We start from the raw sequence: 12,652 nt of genomic DNA, 5'->3' as shown, positions 1-12,652 counted from the left end.
ATGATCCTCAGGGTAAGTCTCTGATGAGAAAGCAGGTGCAGGAAAGACCCTATTGTGCAGAAATATAATTCAAAGGCTGAAAAGTGAACACCTGGGCTCAAGGTCCTTGGGGAAGGCTGGGAAACCAATGTGGAAAGGCGGACTATGAGGTGGCGTCAGGGGCACTGGTAAGACCTTCCTCTCCTTAGCTCAGCTTGGTGTAGTGATCCAGGATGGGTTTTGGATTCAGACATCCTGAGGCTGAATCCTCCTGGCTACTTGCTCCCTGGTGCCTTTGGGAAAACTCATTTACATAAGGAAAGACCATTAATTTAAGGGATTTAGGGTTTTGTGAGGGTTAAATGAGAGAATATTTATCAAATGCTCAACCCTGTGCCTGTCACATGGTAGCTATAAATTTTAAAATCTGAACTAAGGGCCACACTAATTTGCTCTGGAGCTTTCCCTGACAGGATGGAAATAAATAATATGCTCTATGACATGGGTGGCCCAGGAGCACGTGATGGCATATGTAGGAGTTTACGTATCTTTTTATGAGGGTTCTGAGTGTTCTGGACATGAAATAATAGCCCTGTGTAACTCTTGTTAACTGACTTTGTGGTCTAAAAAGGGGGCAAAATATCTACCCTCCTAAAAATTTCCCAAACCTTATTTTCTTTTGGACCAGTTTTATAACTTTTTCTGAGTTCATTTTGATTTAAGGGTCTACCACCTGACTTATCTATGGATTTGCCAGTCTGTCCTACTTATTAAGTTAGGACAAAGAGCTCTTCAAGTGTTGACCCAGGGAATGTGTTTGGGGTTCTGGAGGTACCACCAGCGCTAAGTGTGAGTAAAGAGGGTGGACACTCTTTTTCTAAGAATATGGTTTACTGTCCTTTCAGGGTCCTTTGTGCCACCACTTCCTACTTACTGTTTAAAAAGGATAGAAATTGGGAAGCATTCAAACCAGAATGGAAGTGGAGAAGTCCCAGTCGATGAGAAAGGAAGATCTGGGATTCTTCTGGTGTGTATGTAACCCACATATCCCTGGCTCTCTTTGCTTGTTCACTTGCCTTTGTTCTTCCCAACACCTGACATAGGAGGAGTTTATCTGTTGTCCCATCTTAACTGCTCACCTCTTGTGCCCTCCCTCACTTCAGTCTCAAAGCAGGCAGGGTATGAAGATGCTTTATTGAAGTTTAAATGAGGAAATTGTTCTCTTGGGGGTGGGCAGGGGATTGGGGCTCAGTCCCTGAAGGCATTTGTGGATCAAGGCTGACAGAGGCTCTGACATCATCAGCACACAACCCCTGATGGCTCATTGACACCAGAAGGGAGAAAAGGCAGGGTGATAAGACACATCTCCATCTTAACCACTTCAACATACATCTCTTCTATAAATACTGCATTGGTGAGGCTAGCCACATGGCCTGACCATGAGGAAAGAGATTTTGTTTTGTTAACTTCTGTGTTCCCCACACTTGTAGCAATCTCTAACACGTACCAAGTGCACGACAAATAGTTGTTGGATTTATTTCTGATTGAGTGAATCTTTGTACCATTAGCACAGCATCCACACAGTGCCTTTAAATACATACTTAGAAATAAAATACGGTTTCCCATCCTACGCTGTGAGCATTTCAACAGAGATATTCCCATTTTACAACTAATGGCCCCACCATCTCTAAACTCTGTTTTTCCAAATGAGTTCTACTTTTATGATTTTGTCTTATTAGTTTCATGAGCCCAATTATTGGTGTCAATCATAAGAAATAATCTAAATAGGATTTATTTTCTTTGATGTTTACAAGGAAGCAAAAACAGTACTCTAGGTGGAAAGAAATGTATAGATTTCCCTGAAAACTGATGCCTAATCACTTAAAATGGACAGTTTGGAGATAATGGGTAAACCGAAATCACCCTGTGATTGTGAAAGCCAACTTGCCTTCTACAGATCATTAGCACAAACACAGTTTGATCTATTCTTGAATAGAGTCCTTGAATCTGTGGCTCCCAGTTACTTAGATTATTCTTCCTTGAACTTGTTTTCCAGTCCTAATCAAATCCAAAACTCAGTTGAGAGCATTGAAAGATCCTTCATGAACAGTGTAAAAAGTATATATTTCATTAAGATTAGAAAGTAAAGCTATATTTTAGGAACCAATGTGAATAATGGCAAACATATGAATGATATTGTACATTTATTAGAATGACAATATTCAAAGCAATATGATGATTCAGAGTCCCAAGTTTGAATTTCCATTCTGCCAATTTCTAGCTGTATGACCTTGGACATCTTACTTAACTGTTCTGAGTTTCATTCAGTCGTTGATCTTTAAAATAATTGTCTCTTCCAACTTCAAAGATTTTCTTAACAAGAAATAAAGAATGTGAAAATGCCACTTAGGCTGTTAAAAACTATAAGCTATCATTAATATAATCCAACAAACAGGCCTCATGTATTATCCCTTATATATGTATCTGTGTGGCTCTACATATCTCTAAAGTGATGAGGGCAAATGTGTGTCTTTCACTAAAAAGAATCCTTCGTGTTCTCAATACATTGTTATGGTATCTTATTTAAAATCCTGTGTGCTCTACATTAAAAAAATGCCTATGATCAGATAGAATAGACCAAAATATCCTCTTGTTCCTATTAGTTTTAGCCCTGGAAATGCAACAAGATGGAGGAAAACCATCTGAAAGCTAATTAGATTTCAACAATTGCTTGCTGTGTTAGATAGACTTGGGATAAAATCTGAGTTAATAATACTGCTAGACACTGGATTTTTTTTTTTTTTTATTCCACATGTAAGTATTTGTGTTTCTTTGTCCGGTTTATTTTACTTAGCATAATGCTTTCCAGATTCAGCCATGTTGAACCAAATGGCAAGATCTTATTTTTTCATGGCCGAATAACATTCCATTATATGTATCTCATTTTATTTATCCATTCATCCATGGAAGGAAATGTAGATTGTTTCAGTATCTTAGTTTTTATGAATATTGCTCCAGTGATCATGGATGTGCATGTGCCTCTTTGAGATACTGATTTCAGTTCCTTCAAATATATGCCCAGAAGCGGGATTGCTGACTCATATGGTACTTCAATTTTTAATTTTTTGAGGAATGCTTCTACTGTTTTTCCTAATGGTACAAATTACTAATTTCAATTATTTCAAAGGGTACAAATTTTCAGTTATAAGAATAATAAGTGCTGAGGATTGAATATAGAGCATGGTGACTAGAGTTAATAATGTGGTGTTGCATACTTGACAGTCATTGAGAGTAGATCTTGAGTATTCTTACCACAAGAAGAAAGAGTTAGAGTGCACGGGTGACTCAGTTGGTTAAGCATCCGACTTCAGCTCAGGTCATGATCTCGCAGTTTGCGGGTTTGAGCCCCACGTTGGGGGTCTTTGCTGTCAGTGCAGAGCCAGCTTTGGACCCTCTGCCTCCCTCTCTTTCTCTTCCTTTGCCCCACTAATGAGCACACGTGTGCTGTCTCTCTCTCTAAAAGATAAATACACATTTTAAAAAAAGAAAAGAAAAAAGAGTTAACTATGTGAGGTGATGGATGTGCTAATTATCTTGACCTTGGTAACATTCTACAATGTGTATGTATATCAAATAATCACACTGTGTGCTGTAAATATATACAATTCTATTTTTCAATTATATTCCTCAATAAAGCTATTAAAAATGCTATTAGACACATGGAGTGATAGTCCTGAAAGACTAGGGATTTGGAGAAAATGTCCTGCTTCTTCATTAAGAACTTGACAAAATTTTCATAGATTTATCAGGTCAGGGAATACAGATCATTGGCTCTACATATCTCTAAAGTTATGAGGGTGAATGAGTGTCTTTCACTAAAAAGAATCCTTAGTGTTCTCAATACATTGTTATGGTATCTTATTTAAATTTTTTTTTAATTTAAAAGGTTTTTGAGAGAGACTGAGCAAGCACAAGTGGGGAAGTGGCAGAGAGAGGGAGAGAGAATCTCAAGGAGGCTCTGTGCTCAGCGTGGCATCTGATGTGGGGCTCAATCTCATGAGTCTGACATCACAACATGAGCCAAAACCAAGAGTGGGATGCTTAACCAACTGTGCAACCCGGGTGGTCCTGTTACAATATCTTAAATTTAATTGCTAGATTCCCTACATGAGACCAACACAACTGACTTTCTAAAAAGTGAGGAGAGTAGACTTTGGTATACAGTATTCTAAATGATAGATTTAATTAACCTTTAGTCTTTGAGATGACTGGGTTTTGGTATGACTTCAATAAGAATATGAATTTTGTTAATCTGTTGATAAGAGGATAAAAGATAAAAGGTCTTTAAAAGAAAACGTTTAACCCAGTGCAATTCTATAATTGTACATTTGTTTGCTCTGGAAGTGAGAGGTGAGAAACTATAGAAACAAATGTTAAAATGGGAAGAATCTTTTGTGTATTTTAAGTTTGGGTTAGCACTGAGTTATATTTTGACACTTTGGGGAGGAAGTGATAGTGAGCATCGCCAGTGGCATCTCTCATTTTGAAGCCAAGCACCTTATCAGTAACCATTAAAGTATAAATGACAGTTGATGATTCATTTTATATATAGAAGATATTTTAAGTTTATTTATTTTGAGAGAGAGAGAGAGAACATGAGTAGGGTAGGGGCAGAGACAGGGAGAGAAAGAATCCACAGCAGGCTCCATGTTATCAGTGAGGAGCCCAATGAGGGGTTCAATACTGTGAACCATGAGATCATGTCCTGAGCTGAAATCAAGAGTTGGGTGCTTAACCAACTGAACCACCCAGGTGCCCCTATATAACAGATATTTCTTGATTGGTGCTGGAAGAAAATATTCTCTAAACATTTTGGAAACTAGCTGATGCATTGTATTTGGTTTTAACCCATGTGAAATCATCAATAAGCAACAATGTAATGCCATGGAATAGACATTTACATGACAGTTCTTTTTTTTTTTTAATGTAACAAAAACTTTTATTAGGACATTAAAAATATTTCATTTAGTCTTTGCAAAAACTCTAGCAGATTGGTATGTTTATTAGCTCCCAGCTCATTAAAATATGAGAAAATCAAGGCACAGAATTTACAAGAGAACAAAGCATTTATTGTATATGTGTGATATAAAGTTAACACAGACACCAAAATACATGCAAACTTGAGCTAGCATCCGTCAGCCCGGATGCTGATGTCAAAAGTCAGCTTGGGAACTATAGTGGGTTGAATGAGGTCTCTTCAAAATTCATGACCACCCAGAACCTCCAAATATGACCTCATTTGGAAATACTATCTTTGAGATATAATTAACTAGTTAAGGATGTTTGAGATGAAATCATCCCGGATTTAGGTTGTTCCCCAAATCTATTGACTGCTGTCCTTATAAGGAGAGGAAAAGTCACAGAATGAGACACATAGACAAGGAGGCCTTGTGAAGACAGACAGAGGCTGGGGTTATGCTGCCACAAGCCAAGGAACACTTGCAGCCACCAGAAGCTGGAGGAGGACAGAAACATTTTTTCCTGGAGACTTAACAGACAGTGAAGCCCTGATGTCACCTTGATTTCAAATTTCTAGCATCCAGGGGTATGCAAGATAAATTTTCTGTGATTTTAAGTCATTACACTTATGCTTCTTTATTATGGCAGACCTAGGAGACAAATCCAGGAACATAGAGGCAGGACTTACAGTATAATAGAGTGAGACATTTGTACAATCTCTTTCCAAAAAATAAGTAACTGGAAAAACTCATTTCATGGCTATAGAAATTAATAAAGTAATAAACTTTGAGAAGCAGTTATTCATTAAAAAAATGACAACTTTGGGTGAGAATAACCTGAGGCATGCATCTCTCCAACTTGGGTTTAAGAGTTAATTTGAGGTAATAGAAGAAAGAATCAGTGAAGTTGAAGATAGATGAATAGAAATTACCAACCTGAAAAATCACACACACACACACACACACACACACACACACACACACACACGCACAAAAGAATGATGAGAGATCTGAATAGATCTTCAGAGGCTTCTGGTAGTTTCAGAAAGCAATGAGAGAGATGAAGGGGTAGACAAAAAACATTTGAAGAAATAATGGCTAAAAAATTCTCAAGTTTGATGAAAAAAAACATTAATGTTCAGATCCAAGAAGTTTGACAGACTCCAATTAAAATAAACAGAAAGCCACATCTGGAAAATCATACCCAAACTGTTGAAAACCAAAGACAAGGAGAAAATCTTGAACACAGCAAGACAACACTGACTGGTCATACACAGGGGAGCAACAATGTGACTAGCATCTACTTGGCTTGTCATTTAAAAAGAGAAGGACTGAAGGCAATAAAATATTCGAAGTGCTGAAAGGGAAAAATGTCAATCGAGAATTCTCTAACCAACAAAACTATCTTTCAGAAAGAAAGGTGGAATAAAGAAATCTGGAGATAAAGAATGAGAAAATCTATTGCTTGTGGACAAGACTTACAAACAATACTAAAGGGAGTCATCTAGGCAAAAAAAGGAAAGAGCATCAGTAACTTAAATTACACCAAGTAGTGAAGAGCATTGGAAAAAATAAAAATGTGGGTGAATATAAAACGTCATGTGAATACATGTTTTCTTTTTTCTCTTCATTTCTTTAAAAAACACAAGTTTGCATAAAACACTAATTATAATTGTTGGATTTGTAATATACATAGATATAAAATATATGACAATAATAGTACAAAGAAGAGAAGGAATAGAGTGATATTGGAGAAAATTTCTTATCTCTTACCAGAATTGTTAGTATTAATCTGAATTCGACTACTAATTTAAGATGCATATTATAATAGAAAAATAATTAAAAGAAGATTTAAATGATATACTAATAATATTTATTTAACAAAAAAAGTAAGCAGTAAAAGAGGAAAACAATAACAACAAACATGAGCTGTATAGAAAGGAAGTAGTAAAATGGCAGATACAAATCCTGCTTTATTTTATTACATAAATATTATTACATTGAATGTATGATTACATGAAGTGTGAATTGACTAAGCACTCCAAACAAAAGGTATTAAATGCCTTACATTAAAATGCATTAAATGTGAATGAACTAAACACTCCACTAAAAAGGCAGATATTGTCAGATTGGATATAAAAAAATAAAAACAAGATCCAACTATGAGCTGTCTACATACTTAAATTCAAAGACACAAATAAGTTGAAAGGAAAAGGAAAAGATACGACATGGAAATAGCAATCACAGCAAAGAGGAAGTGTTTATATAATACAGACTAGATTAACAGACATATCACTGACTTTAAGAGAAGAAATATTACCAAGGAGGGACATTTCATATTGGTAAAAAGGGTCAGCTCATCAGGAACATATAATAACAAAACATATATGCAACTGACCATAGAATTCCAAAATCCAGGAAGCAAAAATTTACAGAATCAAAATGGAAAGTAAACAATTCAATAATAATTGGAGACTTCAAGAATCCACTCTCAGTAATTGATAAAACAATATAGAAAAATAGCAATGATTTATAAAAATTCATTAAGACTATCAATTGACTTATACTAATCAATATTTATAGAATGTTCTACCTAATAATAGCAGAAAACACAATCTTTTCAAGAGCACATGTAACATTCTTCAGAATAGATAATATGCCAGATCCTAAAACAAGTTTCAATAGATTTAAAAGTATTAGGATAGCAGTATTTAATTCTTTCTCATTTCCAAGTAGTATTCCATTGTATGTGTGTGTATACCACAACTTCTTTATCCATCCATCAGTTGATGGGCATTTGAGCTCTTTCCATGATTTGGCTATTGTTGAATGTGCTCCTATAAACAATGTGGATGGAACTAGAGAGTACTATGCTAAGTGAAATAAGTCAGTTGAAGAAAGATAGATATCATATGTTTTCACTCATATGTGGAATTTGAGAAACTTAACCGAAGACCTTGGGGGAAGGAAAGGGGAAAATACCACTGAGTGTGGTATGTAAGCAATGAATCAGGGATTCTACTCCCAAAGCCAAGTGCATACTGTATACACTGTGTGTTAGCTAACTTGACAATAAATTATATTAAAAAAAATAACATACGGTTGATTTGTTTCCAGTTTGGGGGCTATTATGAATAGTGGCTATTATAAAAATTCATGTGCAAGTTGTTTTGTGGCCATATGTTTTTGTTTCTCTTCCAGAAACTTAGAAATGAATTACTGGGTCATATGCTGAGATTACATTTAACTTTTTAAGAAAAGGCCAAGCTGTTTTCCAAAGTAGTTTTACAATTTTAAAGCCACTCATACAATTTCATATATAGCGTTTTTGTTTATATTCAGTTTAAATATTTTCTAATTACTCTTATGAATTGTCCTTAGAGGAAACGATTATTTAATTTTTTAATGTTTATCTTTGAGACAGAGAGATAGCATGTGAGCAGGGGAGGGGCAGAGAGAGGGAGGGAGACACAGAATCTGAAGCAGGCCCCAGGCTCTGAGCTGTCAGCACAGAGCCCGACGTGGGGCTCAAACCCATTAACCATGAGATCATGACCTGAGCTGAAGTTGGGCACTTAACCAACTGAGTAACCCAGGCACCCTGAGCAATGGGTCATTTAAAAGTGTGTTTTTAAAATATCAAAATATTTGAGGATTTCCCAAATTTCATTCTTTTGTTAATCATTCCAATCCTTTTATTTTTAATTTTTTGAATTGGTTTATTTATTTATTTATTTATTTATTTATTTATCCATCCACCCATTATTTTTATTTTTTAATATAATTTATTGTCAAGTTAGCTAACATACATTGTATACAGTGTACTTTTGGTTTTGGGCGTAGATTTCCGTGATTCATCACTTGTATACAACACCCAGTGCTCATCCCAACAAGTGCCCTCCTCAAAGTCCATCACCCACTTTTCCCTCCAGTTCCATCCACATTGCTGCAAATGGCAGGGTTTCATTCTTTCTCATTGCCAAGTAGCATTCCATTGTCTATATAAACCACATCTTCTTTACCCATTCATCAGTTGATGGACATATAGGTTCTTTCTATAATTTGGCTATTGTTGATAGTGCTGCTGTAAACATTGGGGTACAAGTGCCCCTATGAATCAGCACTCCTGTATCCTTTGGATAAATTCATAGTAGTGCTATTTCTGGGTTTTAGGGTAATTTTATTTTTAATTTTTCAAGGAAACTCCATACTATTTTCCAGAGCGGCTGCACCAGTTTGCATTCCCACCAACAGTGCAAGAGCGTTCCTGTTTCTCCACATCCTCACCAGCACCTGTTGTTTCCTGATTTGTTACTTTTAGCCACTGTGACCAGTGTGAGGTGGTATCTCATTGTGTTTTTGATTTGTATTTCCCTGATGAGTGACGTTGAGCATCTTTTCATGTGTCTTTTGGCCATCTGGATATCTTCTTTGGAAAAATGTCTATTCATGTTGGTCTGCCCATTTCTTCACTGGGTCATTTCTTTTATTGTGGTGTAGAGTTTGATACGTTCATAGATTTTGGATACTAACCCTTTATCTGATATGTCATTTGAAAATATCTTTTCCCATTCTATTGGTTGCCTTTTAGTTTTGTTGACTGTTTCCTTTGCTGTGCAGAAGCTTTTTATCTTGATAAGGTCTCAATAGTTCAATTTTGCTTTCATTTCCCTTGTTTTTGGAGATGTGTTGAGCAAGAATTGCTGCAGCTGAGGTCAAAGAGGTTATTGCTTGTTTTCTAAGTTTTGATGGTTTCCTGTCTGAAATTTAGGTATTTCATCCTTTTTGAGCTTATTTTTGTATATGGTATAAGAGAGTGATGATACTCTACGTAGAAAACCTGAAAGACTCCACCAAAAAACTGCTAGAACTGATACATGAATTCAACAAAATCGCAGGATATAAAATCAATGTACAGAAATAGGTTGCATTTCTATGCACCAATAATGAGGCAACAGAAAGAAACATCAAGGAATTGATCCCATTTATAATTGCACTGAGAACCATAAAATACCTAGGAATAACCCTAAACAAAGAGGTAAAAGATCTGTACCGTGAAAACTATAGAAAACTTATGAAAGAAATTGAAGAAGACACAAAGAAATGGAAAAACATTCCATGCTTATGGATTGGAAGAACAAATATTGTTAAAATGTTGGTACTCCCCAAAGCAATCTACATATTCAATGCAACCCCAATCAAAGTTGCACTGGATTCTTCTCAGGGCTAGAAGAAACAATCCTAAAATTTTTATGGAACCACAAAAGACCCCAAATAGCTAAAGTAATGTTGAAGAAGAAAACCAAAGCTGGAGGCATCACAATCCTGGGTTTTAGCCTGTCTACAAAGTTGTAGTCGTCAAGGCAGTATGGTATTGGCATGAAAACAGACACATAAACCAATAGAATAGAATAGAGAACCCAGAATTGGATTCACAAATGTATGGCCAACTAATCTTTGACAAAGCAGGAAAGAGTATCCAATGGAAAAAAGACAGTCTCTTTAGCAAATCGTTCTGGGAGAACTGGACAGCAACATGCAGAAGAATGAAACTAGACCACTTTCTTACATTAAATGTATGTTAAAGGGCAAATGGATCAACAAAATGTAGTATGTCCCTACAATGGAAGACTATTTGGTAATGAAAAGAATGAAACTGATACATGCCATAAAATTAGATGAACCTCTGAAACACTGTACTGCATACTGTATGATTCCATTTATATACAATGTCCAGAAAAGGCAAATCTATGGAGACAGAAAGTAGATTAGTGTTTATCTAGATCTGAGGTTGGAAGTATGATTGACTCCAAATTAACACAAGGGAACTTTTAGGAGGTGAGAGAAATGTTCTAAAACTAGATTTGTGTAATGGTACACGACCTTCCAAATTTAGTGAAAATAATTATTTTGTGCAGCAGATGGGTAGGGGTGGGGAAGTATAGATGAAACAAGATTGACAATGTATTTATAATTGTTGAAGCTGGTTGATTTATCATTATAATATTATACAATTTCTTCTACTTTAATGTATGTAATATATATGTATAATTATATACTTTAATGTATGTAATATATATGTATATGTATAATGTATGTGATATAATAATATATATTATTATTATACAATTTCTTCTACTTTAATGTATGTTTTAATATATTTTATAATAAAATTATTTTCAAAATAAATATTAAAACTAAATTAATAAAATGTAAGCTTGGTTTTCCACACTTTTGGTGTCTAAATTACATCTACCTCTTTTACACATACATGGCATAAGTCCTTAAGTGTCTATAATTCAACCATGAATTAACTCAAGTCCATTCAACTTAACAAATTTTTTTATTGAACATCAACTATGTGCAGGGTTTTGTCTTGTTGCTTACTACATTCTTTTATTCCTCCAGTTCCTGGCTGGTTTAAGCAGATAGTCAATGTTATTGTCTTAAAATTTGGTGTTTTTTTGTTCCTTTTCACTGAAACTTTATTAGTGTCAATTGTATGAACTCAGACAAATTCTGTTCTAGATTTCTTATAGATGATGGGGGTTTTTACACCCACAATTCAAAGCATCCAATTGCTAAAGTAAGATACCTTGCAATCTGGTAAGATAATTGGGTTTTGGAAAAAGTAATTAGACCCCTCAGGTGATGTCCAGCAGAGACAGTGATTCAATGCTATGGTCTGAGTGGCAATAAGGCCTCACTCTGGGAAACTGATTTACTTTATCTAGAGATGACATGGGTGAATTCCTCCCATCCAAGGGTAATTAATACATGTACTCAAGTGAAGTAGCTATTTGTAATTCTAGCTTCACTTATTCGAACACCTGAAAAAGAATATGGAATAGGAAGAATAGTTTTAGAATGTTTTGCAGTACTTGCTGCCCATAAAAATAGACTCGCCTATAATTGGATATTGGAGATACTACATTCACAGAACTTATTAAACTATGTATTTGGGGGAAATGGTTAGAGCCAAAGGAAGGGTGACTTCTTTCTCTTGACAGTCCCCCAGGGATCATCAGGCCCAAGTAGTCTGAACTTCTAGAATTTAGGTACAATGTCAAAAAAGTCAACATAAATGAAAAAAATTAACTGTCTGTAGTGGTAACTACATAAGAGATAAGATTTTGAAATATTTCCAAAGCTCAACCAAGACATGGGAGAATCTTTGAAAACTTTATCAACAAAACAGAACAAACAGACAAACAGACAAAAATCCTTCAGGTGTTTCTGAAATCTCCACCCTCCTTCATAGAGCTCAGTAAAAGAGCTCCAAGATTCAAAGAGCTCAGTAAAAATGCATTGAACTCAATGTTGAATTTATTAGCATTAACAGTAACTGGTGTAGGATAAATTGTATGCTTATTAATGATGTTATACCTCAAGTAATAACAATACCTAAGTATTGTGGTATATATAATCAAGGAGAAAGAAAATTAAAGATTATACTTGTGTGTGTGTATACACATAACTTTCATATGTTTAATTTTCTTTAATCTTATACACGTATATATTGTGACTAAGGAAAAAGACACCATCTCTGAGAGATTTGAGAATATATGTCACTAGGAAAGGAGACTACAGAGCAAAATAGGAAAAAAAATATCCAGATTACACCACTACCCAGATGAAACGTTTGATCTGTTTCA

Source organism: Herpailurus yagouaroundi, unplaced genomic scaffold (genome assembly GCF_014898765.1).
Source record: "Herpailurus yagouaroundi ecotype Mexico unplaced genomic scaffold, PumYag 205, whole genome shotgun sequence".
In the NCBI taxonomy this organism is placed as follows: Eukaryota; Metazoa; Chordata; class Mammalia; order Carnivora; family Felidae; genus Herpailurus; species Herpailurus yagouaroundi.
Note: the sequence above shows the minus strand (reverse complement) of the source record.